This window comes from Podarcis raffonei, chromosome 5 (genome assembly GCF_027172205.1).
Source record: "Podarcis raffonei isolate rPodRaf1 chromosome 5, rPodRaf1.pri, whole genome shotgun sequence".
NCBI lineage: Eukaryota > Metazoa > Chordata > Lepidosauria > Squamata > Lacertidae > Podarcis > Podarcis raffonei.
The window spans coordinates 41,259,965-41,277,058 of record NC_070606.1 but is presented as its reverse complement, the minus strand read 5'-3'; the positions used below and the strand labels follow the sequence as shown (position 1 = coordinate 41,277,058).

Sequence of the window (17,094 nt, the reverse complement as noted above, 5' to 3'; positions counted from 1 at the left end):
ACCCATCACTGCCTTGTGCTTGCTGTGCCTTGAGAAGCAAGCTTAGCTGTGAAGGGAGGAACTGAGAGCTCAAGTGTGAGGAAAGCAGAGGCTGAATGTAAAGAGATTGAGCTTTGAACAGTGAGCTTCTACTTCTATTCAGTAATGTTGCCGAACTGCTTCTTTCAGTACAGTGGGGCCCCTTTTAAATGTAACTTTAAATTTAATCAGCTTGAAGATCAGCACCACCACATTAACAGCACTTCTGAACGGAGAGGTCTGTGGACTGTGAGCTTCATTTTAGGCGGTTCATGTTGTGTCTTCACTAAATATCCACACTGATTGGCAATTGTATTTTTATCGCTTCTTTTATTATTCCATATTGTAATTTGAACTCTACGGAATTCAAGTTGCGATAAGAGAAACGAAAGAAGCAATAAGCATATGAATTAATAAATCATGCAGCATCTAGCGTGGCACACTACAATTGATACGACAGGCAGAAAAATCATTATGTGGTCCACCAAGACCCTCAGCAGTTTTCAAGTGGTCTGAGGGGGAGGAGTTTGGTTAGCACTGTGTTGAAATGCAGAGGGTGTGGTGTTTTAACTCTCCAATGTGGAGACTATGTTCAGCATTAAAAAAGAGAAGAAAAAACCTGGTGCCTCCAAACCTTCCTGTTTACCAAAATAACCATTTGTATTCCCATTTCATGCAGCTGGTTGTACCGTTCTGTGTTGCTTTCCAATTTATCTTAGCAGAGCTGGCCTGTCAAAGATAAAGCACTGGCAGATTGGTCTTCTCCACCTCAGAAAGGGACATCTTATCATCCTATTTTTTTAATTGTGTTTCCTCTTAATAGCATTTCTGACCCGCTCCTTCCCTGCACCAGGAAAACAATCTGTTGGTCCTGGTAGTTCAAAAACAAGCTCCCCTCCCCTCGGCCCCCTGTGCCATTTCTACTGCAATGTCTTGCTTTTCCTTTACATGAAATGCATTAGGTAGGAATGCAACATCCAGCTTTTCCTGGTTGGCAAAACAATTAAGAGGCCAGGCAGGGAGAATAAAGCAGTGGCTGTAGATAGTGTTGACCAGGAGAAGGCAACCTAAGGCCCGTGGGCCAGATGCAGCCCAATCGCCTATTCAATTCGGCCCGCAGACAGTCCAGGAATCAGCGTGTTTTTACATGAGTAGAATGTGTCCTTTTATTTGAAATGCATCTTGGGTTATTTGTGGGGCCTGCCTGGTGTTTTTACATGAGTAGAATATGTGCTTTAATTTAAAATGCATCTCTGGGTTATTTGTGGGGCATAGGAATTCGTTCATTCCCCCCCCCCAAAAAAAATATAGTCCGGCCCCCCACAAGGTCTGAGGGACGGTGGACTGGCCCACAGCTGAAAAAGTTTGCTGACCCCTGGTGTTGACTGTGTTCTCCTTGCTGATAAAAGACTTAGCCAAAAAAAAAAATTGAACTGCTGGTTCTTTAAAAAAAAATGCATTATAGAAGGAGGGGATTTTTATGGGGCTGGGTGGGGAAGAAATCCATAGTAGAGAGGATGCACATTGTTTTGTATGGAATGCTGAGTTGATTTGTATATGTGTGTGTGTGTGTGTGAGAGAGAGAGAGAGAGAAAGAGAGAGAGAGAGAGAGAGAAAGAGAGAGAGAGAGAGAGAGAGAGAGAGAGGGCGCTATTTATTTCTAGGCTGTATAAAACGTACAACTAAAAAACAACAATAGACAAACCACAAGTTAGGACAAAAATGTGCATAGAATGAAGATACCGCCCCGCCCCCCCCCAAAAAAACATTTGCCACAAAACCAATAGAATCTTCCACAGCTATGCTGTAAAGCTAAAGTCTGTTATGAAACACGCAGAAAATTTGGGCATAATAAAGTTGTTGGGGCCTAAAGAGCAGCAGAGTTGGTGCCAGGAGATCTTTTCTGCAGAGGGCATTCCACAGATGTGGTGCTACAACCAAAAATATCCTCTCTTTGGTCAACATCGCTCTTACCTCAGGTGGCGGAGCTCATTGCCCTTCAGGTGAAGAAGCAAGAGCCGAGGTCTGTTCATGCGAGAGGCCCAAGTTGTGGGACTCCCTCCCTAGAAGAGGTTCAGTTGACTCCATCTCTCCCTTAAGCTTCAGGTGAGCTGCTGAGACCTTTTCACTAAACCAAGTTTCTCGTGTGGGTTTAGGTTCTGTGTCCTTCCTTATCACAAAAATAGTCTGGCCTTACTGTTAGGAAGGGACGCGGGTGGTGCTGTGGGTTGACCACAGAGCCTAGGACTTGCCGATCAGAAAGTCAGCGGTTCGAATCTCCGTGACGGGGTGAGCTCCCGTTGCTCAGTCCCTGCTCCTGCCAATCTAGCAGTTCAAACATAGCACGTCAAAATACAACCTAGCATGTCAAAATGCAAGTAGATAAATAGGTACCGCTCTGGTGGAAAGGTAAATGGCTTTTCCATGCGCTGCTCTGGTTCGCCAGAAGCAGCTTAGTCATGCTGGCCACATGACCCGGAAGCTGTACGCTGGCTCCCTTGGCCAGTAAAGCGAGATGAGCACCGCAACCCCTGAGTCAGCCATGACTGGACCTAATGGTCGGGGTCCCTTTACCTTACTGTTAGGAAAGCAATCATCAGAACCATTCATTAACCAATAATAAAAAATAAACAAAACCTCAACCTCCCCCTAGTCCAAAAATCTTTCACAACAAGCCAACAATTTCTCTCCTTCTGAAGTTCTCCGGAACAAGTTTATTTCTGCAAAAACAAGCACAGTGTTCTCTGCTTCCCACTCAGGCTATATCCTGTGTATTCCAAAGATATCTTGCCATTCCAGTAATATGGGGAAAACAACCTCCAGGAACAATGTCCTCCTCCCTGTCTGCCTACTGCTCCCCGCATCTCTCCCTTTTCAGACACTTCCTGAAAACATCCCCTGCTCTAAACAATATTCTTCCTCGAAAATTTCAGTCCCCTGTAAAACCCCTATTTGATTGCCAACAGCTCTTAAAAGAAAAGAAAAGACCCAAGATATATTATGCCTAAATAGCCACACAAGAGAGTAATAAACTAGCCATGAAATATACATGCTACAACACTGCACACGATTAGACTGCTTACAGTTTTAAGCCATAAAGCTGACTGAAGTCAATGGAATTGAAGCATCACAAGGTGACGCCATTCCATAGGGTACATTTAGTTATGGAAATCATTTGCTACTTCAATATCACAGACAATGGCTTGGCACGGAGCAGCAGCAATCGCTCAGAGCAACAAATGACAGAAAGGAAAACCAAGAGTTCACTATGAGCAAACTCTGCTTTGCCAAAGCGGCGATCATACAGTGGTACCTCGGGTTAAGAACTTAATTCATTCTGGAGGTCCGTTCTTAACCTGAAACAGTTCTTAACCTGAGGTACCACTTTAGCTAATGGGGCCTCCTGCTGCCTCCGTGCCACTGCCACGCAATTTCTGTTCTCATCCTGAAGCAAAGTTCTTAACCCAAGGTACTATTTCTGGGTTAGCGGAGTCTGTAACCTGAAGTAACCTGAAGTAAAATACTGACTGGTTAAGAAAGGCTGGGCAAATATGTAGATCCCAAAAATGGATTTCAGCAGGTCAACTGGAAAAAGCATTTGACCGAGCCCTCATTATGCTATCAAATTCCAGCACCCCCAATTGATGAGAATAACTCATTTTAATGAATAAAACAATATGTAATCAGAACACACTGAAATTCAAATTAGTAACTGGATAGCCTCCCCAAATTTATTTCCTCAGCACAAAATATATAATTATTCTAATTGGCTGTCATATGTTTGTTCAGTAATCCAAATGTGTTTTGTAATGTCTAAATATTCCTATGACATCAGCTCACATCTGCAGCTCTATGTAGGGAAAATGCAGTAAAACTAAAGGCAGATTTCTGGTCCCTATTTTTGTTTTTCTTTCAGTTTATCTGGAATGGACACAAGGGCAAGGACAAGCTTGAAGTGAAACTTCTAACAGTAAGCAAAAGCTAAACCTTTTCGATTCTGTGGTGGATGGATGAACATACAGGCCGTGTCCTGTTTTATGAGAAAATCTATAGGGTTGCAACCCTATGCATGCTTACCTGTGAGTAATCTGTACTGTACACTATGGGACATCCTTCTGAGGAAACATGCACAGGATTGCATATTGAGTGTATCCCAGGACTCTTGGACTGTTTCATTTCTCCTTTCAAAAGCTTGTCCCAGCTCAGAAAGTTTAAAAACTGCAAATCTGTACCCCCCCCCAAATCTAGAGGGTTGTTTGTTTCTAAAAAAAATAGTTGTGGAAGCCAATCAGGTCTTCAATATTATTCTTTTTCGGTGGTTAGGGTGTCAGATTGTGACCTGGGAGACCACTTGGCCACAAAGTTCAAAGGGTGACCTTGGGTCACACAATCACTGCCTCTCAGTCCAACCTACCTTGTTGTGGGGATTATATGAGGAAGCGAAGGACCATATACATCAGGCATTCCCAAACTCGGTCCTCCAGCTGTTTTGGGACTACAACTCCCATCATCCCTAGCTAACAGGACCAGTGGTCAGGGATGATGGGAACTGTAGTCCCAAAACAGCTGGAGGGCTGAGTTTGGGGATGTCTGGTGTACCCCATGAGCTCCTTGGAGAAAAAGGTGGGATATAATGCAATAAATCAAAGTTATTATTATCATCATTAATGTGATTTAGCTCCTGGCAATTTGCTGCTATTGTGAACAATTAAATAGTCCACTGACTGAATTTCACCGAGTACTTGCTTTCGGAGGGGGCATTTAAAGATAGTTATAACTTTTAATGAGGCATTAATGCAGCAAACAAGCCTATTATGGCTGGAAAGTCCCAGTTAACAGCAAAGTCAACAGAGTCAGTTGTGACAGTTGGCTATAGCAGCTGAATCACCAAGACCAAGCCGGTCGTCTCCATGGCTGCTGAGTGAAACAGACTCTGTCAAGCAGAGGAATTACAGGCTGCCTGGCCCAACCTGCTGCTCAGACTTGTCTGAGGCTTGTGTACCGACGCAAGGCATTCTGGGTAGCTGAGAGTGTGTTCATGCTGAAATCTGAAGAGTTATTAGGCAGAAGGGTCAATTACTCCCCCCCCCCCACTCTCCTCCACTGGCCGTGTTCGTGTGTGTGTGTGCGTGTGTGTGTGTGTGTTTGCTTGTTTGCTTGCTTCCTGCCTCAGCTGGCTTCCAGTTCTGGCTTAAAAGCTGGAAACATGACTCGTCTCCAAACCTCATCTGAAATATCAGCACTGCAATATTGCTGATGGTTCAGGGGTTACTGTGCCGAGTTTTGCTGCTGTTCATCAAACACCTAGAAAGGACCTGCGCTGTGCAAATAGCACTGTGGGAGCAGGTGCCTGCCTGGGCTGTGTCCAAGTGTGCTTTCTCCCTCTAATTGACAATGAGGGCAGAATCTGTCACAGTGCTACTCTGTTTTGAGGTAGAATGGGCAGGCACCTAGTCTGCATATGGGTGCTCTCTTTCTCTCTCCCGCCACTCCAGTGATGACATGACAAGGACTCTGGTGTTTGAGCCAGCAACCTTATGGTACAAGTTTGGAAATTAGCCTTGTTCACTACCTGGAGCCATGTGTGTTCCGGTCCCAGAATCCTCCTACGATGCAAAAGGAGAAAAAGGGGTGTGCCGCATTGGTCGCTGCAGTTGGTGGGCAGCATGAGGCCTCTGCAAGTGGCCAGGCCATTTGTTGTTGTCTAGTCGACACAGCAGTGCTCCACTGTGGGTGCCAGGGAAAGACCTCAAAAGTGCCATTGTGTCAGTGGGCAGCACTTTGGCAACTCCTGCTATAAAGTACAGTGGTACCTCGGGTTACATACGCTTCAGGTTACATACGCTTCAGATTACAGACTCCGCTAACCCAGAAATAGTGCTTCTGGTTAAGAACTTTGCTTCAGGATAAGAACAGAAATCGTGCTCCAGCGGCGCAGTGGCAGCGGGAGGCCCCATTAGCTAAAGTGGTGCTTTAAGGTTAAGAACAGTTTCAGGTTAAGAACGGACCTCCGGAACGAATTAAGTACTTAACCCAAGGTACCACTGTATAGGATTTTAAAGCCTGGGGTGGGCAGAAGGGGTGCAGACCACTTCTTTTTGATGGTGCTCTTGAGGTAATACAGTGTAATCTCACAACTTTGTCACAAGTTGTACAAGTGACAAAGTATTTCAATAGCAAAGCTATAGTTGGGGGCAGCAGTTATAGGAATGGAAGAACATACACTAGTGGCCAAAACTGTAGAAACCTTTTGGGAAAAGTGTGTTTCTGAGGTTTGATGGCTCATAGCACCCGATTGGCTCTCTGAACACCCATTCTCATTGGCGACGTTCAAATGAAGGAAACCTGCTTCATGTCAGCCTAAGCAAGTTGGGCTTCCTTTTTCTGGTTGTTTTGGCCACTAGTGTAGGAGGGTTCATGCTGCATTTTCAGCATGGTCAAGCTGTTTTATAGGCATTCAGCAAGACCCCATCACAGCTTGTGTTAGGATAGTCCTGTATAAAAGAGGACAGGCTTCCTGCTCTTAAGAGCTTGGAATGTGTTTCAGCAGGTGCGCTTTACATGACAAATTGCATGAACTGAATGTTTTACAGAACCATTGAAGCCTTGCTCCTTTTTGCATCTATTTGGCCACTCAGACATAGGAAATTGCCATATGCAGTTAGACCATTGGTCCTTCTAGGTCAGTAGGGTCTGTTAGAATTCCTGCTCCATGATTGCAGTCATGGGATTTTTGTCCATCACATGACGGGGTGTGTTTTGACTCTACAGAGTGGGAAGTGACAAAGACAGGATGTTTGTGTTACTGTGTTCTGTGAAGTGGGACTATTGTCCTTTGTTCTTTTTCCCTTTGCTGTCTGATGCTAAAGAGAGGGGGAGCCATGTTGCAGTGCTCCATGTGTGTTTATATGTAAATAAAGTAGATTAGCCAAAATGCTGAGTTGCTGAGGTCTGTCACGCAAGGTGCGCAAACTCTGCAGATCCCTAAGTGTGCCGGTGTCTGTTGGCATCGGTCGCTGTGATGTTCGGGCTGAAGAAAGCTTTTGAAGCTCCCAAACGATCGACCAGGAGGGAGAGAACATGCCAGTCGGACATGTGTCTCTGCCAGGGTCCTACTCGAGTGTAGGCTGAACTCCTACCTGGAAATGCCGGGGATTGAACCTGCAAACTTTCTGCATGCAAAAGTTGATGCTGCGTCACTGAGCTGAGGCCGTTCCATACGTTGTGCTTTCAAAACATCCAGCTATTTATCATCTTAATGCAGAATCTGTGAAGGCCCTGGATTCCTAGAAGCTTGTGGTATAGCAGGCTACTTCTAGTTACCAATACCAAGACAGAGTAAGAGTTGGGTATTTCATCTAAGGAACAATGTTTCCGCAAAAACTGTGTGTGTTTATATACCTATTGGAGAAGGAGTGCAAAGTTATTGTCAGGGTGCTGCGGTGTATGGTTTGGTAAAGAAACAAGCCTTTTGTTTAACCCACTCATATTATGGGATGGATGTCACTTGCAGGACTCACAATCCAGGGTACACTGGCAGATGCAAAGTGCAAAATAGCCCTAAGGGGGCAGCTCGCTGGGCTGTCTTTTGCTCCTTGTGATTTGTTTGTTTTCTCTTTCTCCCTCCCTCCCTACCTAGAGAGTAAGAGACAACTGCATTCCACAGGTCTAAAAATAAAGTTAATAAATCAGAGCACTAGCAACACTAACGTTTGTTCAAGGAGTCCGTCCAGCAGCTTATTGTTTGCTTTTCAAAAGGAAGATTTATTATTATTATTATTATTCAGCAAAGCCACAGCGTGCATAGTTTAAGCCTGCTTCTCAGACACCAAAAATGAAGCCCATTGTTCCTTTGGAGAGTGTGGTCAGACTCGGTCATCTTCTTTGTGTGCCTGTCTCATGGGTTTCCTGTCTCCCTGTGGTTCTGCTCCCTCCTTTCATGTAATATTAAAGCTCCCTTCTATGAGATATTATCAATTTATAATAACGAGTCTTAAAAAACAAAACAAAAATAGACCCCAAAGCCTGATCTTACTAGATTTTTTTATTTTATGAGTTTGAAAGACTGCATTCAGAGCTACAGTTTATTCTATTGCCTGATTCATTGTCACATATAAGAGGATGAAAGGATTAAAGGCATGTTGACAAGTAGGAGATGGAAACCTCGGGCTGGCAGAGATTACTACTTGGGCTTTAGAACAGACTGATTTCTGGGGTGGGGAGGAGGTCACCTGCAATTGGCTCCAGACACACTTGCTTTGCTTTGCACTCCATGACGACAACATTCCCATGGAACTGAAAAGATTTTGCCTACTGCCACCTTTGTAATTCTGGGCATGACCAGATAGTGGCTGCCCATTTTCCTCGTTGGAGACTTCTGGGCACCACCACAAATATGAATGCAGACCCTCCAAGTTTCCCTATTTCCAGGGACAGCCCCCGATTTACAGAAGCCATTCCAGTTTCTGATTTGATCCCAGGTGGTCCCGCTTTTCCTTAGGATGTCCCTGTTTTCATCAGAAAAATGTTGAAAGCTATGGGATAGGTCGTCCCCAGGGCTTTGTTTCAGTTTGGAACTCGCTGGAATTCAGTTCTGGCACCTCTCAGGTGGGCACCATTGCCATTTTAAGAGAACAAGGGAGACGTTCCCTGTGAGGTCTGGCACCTCTTTTTCTGCAAAAATAGCACTGGACACCCCTATTTTCAAGAAAAGTTGGAGGGTATGAGAACATAAGAAGTGTATAAGTCCGAATCAGATAAGTTCTGGAGATGTAATGAGGTACGTTTTATCATATGTGGTGGACGTGTAAAAGGGTAAAAGAGTTTTGGGAAATGATCTATAATGAATTGAAAAAAATGTTTAAAAGTACCTTTCAAAAAAACAAAAAAACCAGAGTCCTTTTTGTTGGGGATAATTCAGAGGGAAATTCCCAGGTGTCAGAAAAAGACTATGTATGCTACTACAGCAGCCTGTGTTTTGTTAGCCCAAAAATGGAAAACAAGCAAGGTCCCAACCAAAGAAGAATGGCAACTTAAACTGGAATATGCACAGGTTGCAGATTTAACATATAGAATAAGAGAACAAGAAGAACGTACGTTTAAAGAAGACTGGAAAATGTTTACTGAAAATTGTGAGTGAAAATTGTGTTTAAAAACGCTGGTAGCATTAAGATTAATTCAACAGTGTAAATAAGTTTTGATGGATGTAACAATGGATTCCTGAATGGTTTAGTTCATGTAAAATATGCAGGGATGTATGGTATGCAAAATGAAGCACGGAAAGAAAAGAACGGAAGCCATTGATTTAAGGTTGATTAAATGAATATTAAATATAATATGAATTTAATGTAAATTAGAAAATTTAATAAACATTAAAAAAGAACATAAGAAGTGCCTTGCTGGATCAAAACAAGGGGATGTCTAGTCCAGCACACCGACACCAGCCAGATGCCCATTGAAAACCTGTAAGCAGGACCAGAACATGACAGCGCTCTCTCCACCTCAGCTTTCCCCAGTAATCCAGGAAACAGATTTTTCTGTCAACATTGATTTTCACCTGGTTGGCTCCACCTTCACTTTAGAGAATGGGCCAAGCTAGAAACTGCATGGCAATTGTGTTTCTTTAGTCATGTCCGATTTGTGCCCTCCATCTTTCCCAACATCAGGGTCTTTTTCAGGGAGTCTTCTCTTCTCATGAGGTGACCAAAGTATTGGAGTCTCAGCTTCAGGATCTGTCCTTCCAGTGAGCACTCAGGGCTGATTTCCTTCAGAATGGAGAGGTTTGATCTTCTTGCAGTCCATGGGACTCTCAAGAGTCTCCTCCAACACCATAAGCAATTAATCTAGTATTAATCTCTTAGTATTATTTGTAGTATTTTAAAGTAAAAAGGCAGTCACAAAATGCTACCCTGTTGAGTTAAGAGACACAGGTATCATGAGCTGGCTGAGTCAGGATTATGAAGTTGGGTGGCTTGCCAAGGACATTGAGAAACCTGATACTGAGGATCCTAGGGAAGGACCAAGTGGTGGTGGTGAGTTGCCTCGACCAGCTTTCTCACTCAACCAATCACCGCAGGGATAGTCACAAGCCCCACCTCCCTCTCCAGAGGTGTTGGAGCCCGTTTCTGACACACCCATAGTGACTGCCCACCTGTCAGGTAGTGGGCCTAGCGCTTCCTCTCCAGAGGGGGATGTTGCACCTGCCCTGTCCACCTCTCAGGAGGCAGAGACATCTCCTTTGTTACTTAGGGCCCAGAGATGCCACTGGAGGTGTGACCAGATGAAGCAGGTTTCGCCTTCTGTACCTTCTGTACTAGCATTTTGCATATGTCTCACACTGATTTAAGCATTAAAAGCTTTAGAGCCTGGATACCTCAGTCGATAGAGCTGTGGCCTCTTAATTTCAGGGTTATGGGTTTGAGCCCCGTGTTGGGGAAAAGATTCCTGCACTGAATGGGGTTGGACTAGATGATCCTCATAGTCCTTTCCAACTCTGAGTTCGAATCCTTCAGCAACTGGAAGTCAGGGCAACTGGGGTGAGGGGACTGCTTCACTCCTTTCATTCCAGCCACTTCTCTACTTAAAATTGCCCTCCTTACTCATATTTCCGTCCCCAGGATGGAAACGCAGCCAGGAAGAGTGAAGGCACAGTCTTCCCAATCTGCTGTCCCTCCACTTAAGTTGATAGTGTCCTGCGGCTGCTTTCCATTTAAAAAAAAAAACCAAGAAACTCTTACCTGCATCTGCCATGTAATGTCTGGCTTGGCCCTAACAAAGTGAAGTGTGAAACTGTCATGGATACTAGGTGATCTTAAAATAGATCCCAACATAAGAGAAAATATGTGCCGCCAGCCAATGAGATTTACAGCGACAGCTGAAAACTTGGAGGGGCTTCCGATTGAAGCAGAATGCTGGTTTTGCCTTCAGTTGGAGGCACTGGCAAGAGGAGTGGGGCGGAGGCCCAAATGCAAACCATTGCCCCCTCCACATCCTCAGGTTTGCAGGTTCCTCTTCACACTTCAGCATGTGTAGCCCAAGGTCTGTAGATGATTTCTAAGCATGCTCCATAGAATGTGCTCCACAGAATGTGCTTGCTCCATAGAATGTGCTTGGAAATCCTCTTTGGTCTTACACATGATGCATGCATTTGTGGGAATGTTTGGGGCAGGTCTTGCATCTGCCTGCCCTCCCCCCCCCCCGCTCTGTGTTTTATGGCCAAAGCCTCAAGAGGGTTTCTGAGAGCAGGCAACTGTGACCTTCTCTGAGGCCAGTTCATTATGACACATTTCTTTCCTTTATTTGTTTTTAAAGCTCATCAGCCCCCTTCCTGCAAATTGCGCCCAAGGTGGCTTAGTATCGTGAAAACACCTTGTAAACACGTTAATCACAAAACAAATAACAGCAGCCAAACTAAAGCATGCTGAATAAAAGAGCAGAGCCATAAAAGCACCTCTTTGTATCAAGTGTGGTAGAATCATTCCATCCTTTCCAGCGCAGAGACATGGCAAAATCTGCTGCCTGTTTAAGAGACTAACTGGAAGGAGTTGCGATCAGAGTCTCAGAGGAACATTGATCTTATGGTACAGCAGCAGCAGCTCATTCACAACTCAGATTCTTTTTTTATCCAGTACACAGCTTGGGAATGACTGCGCTGGCTACTCTGAGCCCAAAGTGGGGAACATTTGACTTTCCACATGTTGTTGGACTCCAAATCCTCAGTCAGCATGGGTACTGGTTAGGGCAGGGCAGGGATGATGGGAGCCAGGCATGCCAACTCCTAGGGGCAAAGGTGTCTTTGGCCCCCTCAGTATCTGCTGGCAGGGGGCCAGACCCCCTCGATGTTGAGGAAACGGAGAAGGCTGAGCAGAGGCTGAATTCAGTGGCTGGTTTCTCCTGAGTGTGAGAGAGGAATCTGCTCCATGCTGGGCCTCCTGATAATGCAATGTCATGTTTACATGACATCACACACACATGACAAGCACTGGGTGCATGACATCACACACATGCTCTGCGCGCCGCCCCTCCCCTCAATCTTGGGCACAAGATGGTGCCTCTGATGGGAGCTGAAGCCCCACAGTACCTGGAGGGTCACAGGTTCTCCACTCCTGGTTGAAGACTTCATGAAGGCTGAAGTGCTCACACTTTTTGGGGAGCTTGTGCCCTTTGAAGTGGTCACCTGATATCAGGTGATTGGCAGGTAGGTGACCCCACCCACTTGGTCTGAGGAACATGGAGAAGATCAGGGCTTGGACCATCAGACAGATCCACTTCCATCCCTCTGTTCTAGGCCTTATTCAGAGGCAGTCGGTTTCTGAATGCCAGCTGCTGATGAAGAGGAGTGGGGGAAAGACTGCTGCACTCGGCTCCTGCTTGTGGGCTTCTCACAGGTATCCGGTTGGCCACTGTGAGCACTGGATGCCTGACTAGATGGGCCTGATCCAGCAGGACTCTTCTCATGCTGTTATTACTGGCAGTTAGGTTTGTTTCCTGGCTCCTGATTTTAAGGAAGATGCAAGAATGCAGCCTTCTAGGGCTCATTGGGGGGTGGCTGAGACAGGATGGCACCAACATTGTGCAGCACAGCCTATCAATTTTAATAAGTGCTAATCCCCTTTTGTCTTGATATCAAGTAATTAGAGTGGATCAAGGGAGCTCTCAGCTCCATTCTATCTAATATTAGAATGGAAGTTTCATGTCACAGCTTTTTTTTAAAAAAGCAGCTGTTGCCATGAGATTACTAAGAGAGTTTTGTATTGCCATAGGAAGTGCCTCTCTCTTTGGCACCGTTTAACTCCTGCATGGCTCATTTACACTTCAGAGTTATGTGGAAATTGGCTAAGAATGGCATCAGCAATGCTAACTTGGCTGCAGTTGCAAACCTAAAATATCTCTTCCACCGCAGTTCCTCCAAATAACACCAGCGCAGCTCACAGAGAGTCGGGTGTGCTCAAGTCCCATTATTTTAGTGGTACTGAGGCACATCTGGCCTGTTCTAGTGCTGCAGACTTTGCAGTTCCATACTGTGCAAAAAGCCTCCACAAAGAGCATCTCATTTTCATGTCCTGGGCATAGTTTGCAGCGAAGTACTCATCTCAAGGCTGGGTGCAAAACTTTGGGTGAGATCACCACCAAGCCAGTTTGGATCTCAGATTCAAACATGCAATCTGCTTACAATGAAAGTCAGGGAACTGGATATCAGCAGGGCAGCTGCTGCCTCCACAGAATGGTCCACATGATGCTTGTTATCCTTTGCCATCTACCCACTGTCCCCATACCTGGTGCCAGTAGCTTGAACTGCTGTGTCGGGACACCAGGTCCTTGTCAGCATTTGAAACGGAATCTCTTGCATCTAGGTGCACATACCTTGTACAAGCATGAACTCAACAGCCTTCTCTTGATGTTCCTCAGCAGTGCCTATTCAGAACACTACTCCCTCTTAACCTGGAAGTTCCATATCATCATTATGACTGCCTATATTATACAGTGGTACCTTGGTACTCAAACGGCTTGGCTCCCAAACAAATTGACTCCCAAACACCACAAACCCGGAAGTAAGTGTTCCGGTTTGCGAATGTTTGTTGGAAGCTGATGCCGCTTGGGAGTACAGAAAGCTCCTGCAGCCAATCAGAAGCCGTACCTTGGTTTTTGAATGGTTTCGGGAGTCAAATGGACTCCCGGAATGGATTAAGTTCTACATTACATTACATTACATTACATTACATTACATCTCCAGTGCTATTTTTCTAGAAAAAGAGGTGCTGGAACCCAGCATGAACACCTCCCTTGTTCTCTTACAATGCCAATGGTGCCCACCTGAGAGGTGCTGGAACTGAGTTCTGGCCAGTTCCTGCTGGAAAAAAAGTGCTGTATATTTCTATTGCATTTATATCTCACCTTTATCTCCCAGGAGCCCTCGGTTGTGTACATGGTTCTCCCCATCTTCATTTAATCCCAACAACAACCCTGTGAGGTAGGTTAGGCTGAGAGGCAGTGACTGGCCCAGGGTCATTAATCACTGTATCTTTAATTCTGTATGTTTGGGAATGACCCCTGCCTGATTGCTTTTAAAATATAGGATTGGAGGGGGGGGGGAAACAGATTATCAGATTATCCCATATCCACTCAAAGGTGAATCCCATTGGGACAGGGGCATCCCAGAAAAGGCACCCTTCTGCTGAATCGGTTTCAACAGTGGGCATCTCAACAGAGCCAGCATCTAATTTCTCAAGCCATTTCATTGATCAGATCTACAAGTAGCCATAATACTGCATCAAAATGCCAAGCAGCTCCAGCTTCCCGCCCCCTTATTCATACCCTTTTGTGTGTATGTGTTTATCACTTGTAGCCAGGGCAGTCCTGACTCTCATTTCATTCCGAAGACATTTTTGTAAATAGAAAATGGGCTTGTGAAGCTCAATAAACATTTCTGGATAGCCAGGGTCCAGTTCGGCCCTGCCTTGAGCTGTGAAGCTAAAATAAACACAACTAAACTTACATAGCCATGTTTGATTTTCCGTGACTCAAATCTCAATTTAAAAACACAGCGCAAAGCAATATCACTGTGGCAGCATGTACCGAATAGCATAAAAGCTGTCAACGTTATAAGGCTCAAATCATAAAATGAGCTTAGTGTTTTTGGGTTAGGAAATCGCACAATAGTTTGGGGTATGATCTGGCATTTTGGGCACAGAGCTTAAAACATGTCTTAAAGTTTGGTTAGCATGTGCTGTTCTGTGAAGAGACAACCCAAATTTGGTTGTCACGTTCCCTTTGCCCAGGATCCAGATAATATGTGCAGAGGAGGAAGAATCACTCATGCCTTAATTTGTATATTGGCAGTGCTGATATACAAATCTCACTGCCAACAGAGAGAAACTGGCATACAGTATAAATAGCAATTTGTATTTTCCAAGGTAAAAACCTGCTGCTCTAGCAACAATAAAGAAAACGCCAGCTTCTGGTTCTGTTCCCTCCCACATTCACATATAGATTAAAAAAGAAAATGGATCTAGTGTTGACAGATTGAAATGGAATAAATGAAGGAGCTGGAAGAGCTGATGAAGAACCCTTGAAAAAAAATGAGATGCTTGAGACACGTTTGATAGTCTGTCACTCAAGGGCACTATGGTCATTTAACAGGAATAAAGGAGGCTGCCTTATACCAAGTCAGATCATAGGCCCACCTAGCTTAGCACTGTCTGCACTGACTGGCAGCCTCTCTTCCAGGATTTCCAACAGGGGTGTCTCCCAGCCTTGCCTGGAGATCCCAGGGATTGAAGCTTGGGGCTTCTGCATTTAAGCAGCTGTGTCTCTATCATCAATCCCTTCCTGTTGTTGTTGTTGTTTAGTCGTTTAGTCATGTCCGACTCTTTGTGACCCCATGGACCAGAGAACGCCAGGCACCTCTGTCCTCCACTGCCTCCCACAGTGATGCAAAAAAAAGAAAGGGATGTGGTCAGAAAGTGACCACATATGCATGTGCCTCTTTGTAACCAGAGGCTATTCAGGTGTTATTATGAAACGTGTGTTTTGCAAAGCACCTCAGACATCCTCTGCAGGCTGTGCACCTGATATTCACATGTGGCCATTCTGACATTTTGATCCATTTCCCAGCTGCTCCCTCCAGATGCCCTGAGGCAGTTTTGGGATGTATGAGGGCAAAGAAGCTGGATCTTAATCCAGACAAGTTGAAGGCACTGGGGGTAGGAAAATTGGCTGATCTGGTTGGAAAACTTTGGATGAGGTTCCAGTCCCCCAATGGGAGTTGTAGTCCGACACCACCTGGTGGTGGCAAACGGTGCTTCTTGTCGAACTGTACCATGAATAATAATAACAACAATAATAGTAATAGTAATGATATTTTATTATTTGTACCCCGCCCATTTAACTGGGTTGCCCCAGCTACTCTGGGTGGTTTCCAACGCATATATAAACATAATAAAAAATATATAAACAACAAAACTTCTCCATACAGGGCTGCCTTCCCACGTCTTCTGAAGGTTGTATTGTTACTTAACTCCTTGGCATATGACCGGAGGGCATTCCACAGGGAGGGTCCCACCACTGAGAAGGCTCTGTGCCTGGTTCCCTGTAACTTCCCTTCTTGCAGTGAGGGAACATCCAGAAGGCCCCTGGAGCTGGACCTCAGTGTCCAGGCTGAATGATGGGGCTGGAGATGCTCCTTTAGGTATGCAGGGCCAAAAGCCAGTTAGGGCTTTAAAGGTCAGCACCAACACTTTGAATTGTGCTTGGAAACGTACTGGGAGCCGATGTAGGTCTTTCAGGATTGGTGTTCTATGGTCCTGAAATAGTTATATCGCTTTTATACTTGTTTGACTGCCATGTGTGGGGAACTCCTGATACTATTAGACTACAGTTCTCATCAGACCTGGGCATTGGCCATACTGGCTGATTCTAACAGGAGATAGAATCCAAAATATCTGTAGCCACCCACCCAACTGCCCTCACAGAGCTATAGCTTCCAAGATCCCTTGCAGAGAGGGAATTCTTGTGAAACCAGTTTAAAATCTTTAGAGATTTACTTTCTTAGCCACCATTCCATCTTCATCATATTATTGTCACCCAGCCAAGAACACTCTCCCAGCGATGCCGTCAGCAATTGCAACAGCATCAAGCATGTCACAATTTCCAAACACCACACTCTTATGCACTCTGTCCTAGAAAAGTCTTCTTCATTTATGGACATCACCTCATGAGATGCCATAAATATTTCCATTTATGGCTCAGATATTACCTTGTCCCTGTTCACAAACTGCTAGCTTCCAAAACAGCCAGCAATGTTTGCTTTATTCTGCAGTGTGGAAAGGTACATAACCAGTACATAGGAATATGTACCTTCAGTATTTGAAACAAAACCAACATAGCATCTGTGCTGAAATCTCCCCCTGTTCCTCCCCACACATCACCCTCTTTTGTAACAGAGAGCAAAAATATCCTTTGCTTACCTAGTAAGTAGGTCACGACTGGACCTAATGGTCAGGGGTCCCTTTACATTTACCTTTACCTAGTAAGAGGCTAGCAACAAGGCTTTAGGCACTAAGTGTGATGGAAAACCTG

At 44.9% G+C, this 17,094-nt stretch overlaps 1 protein-coding gene across 1 annotated transcript in view; it reads left to right on the top strand.

Annotated features, from left to right (window-relative positions):
• The window catches only part of PWWP2B (PWWP domain containing 2B), a 52,792-nt gene extending 48,370 nt beyond the window's left edge, over nt 1–4,422 (top strand). Inside the window, exon 3 of the mRNA XM_053388813.1 lies at nt 3,935–4,422. The gene's annotated coding sequence lies outside the window, so the exon portion shown is untranslated. The remainder of the gene's footprint in view (nt 1–3,934) is intronic.
• The last annotated feature ends 12,672 nt before the right edge of the window (nt 4,423–17,094 follow it).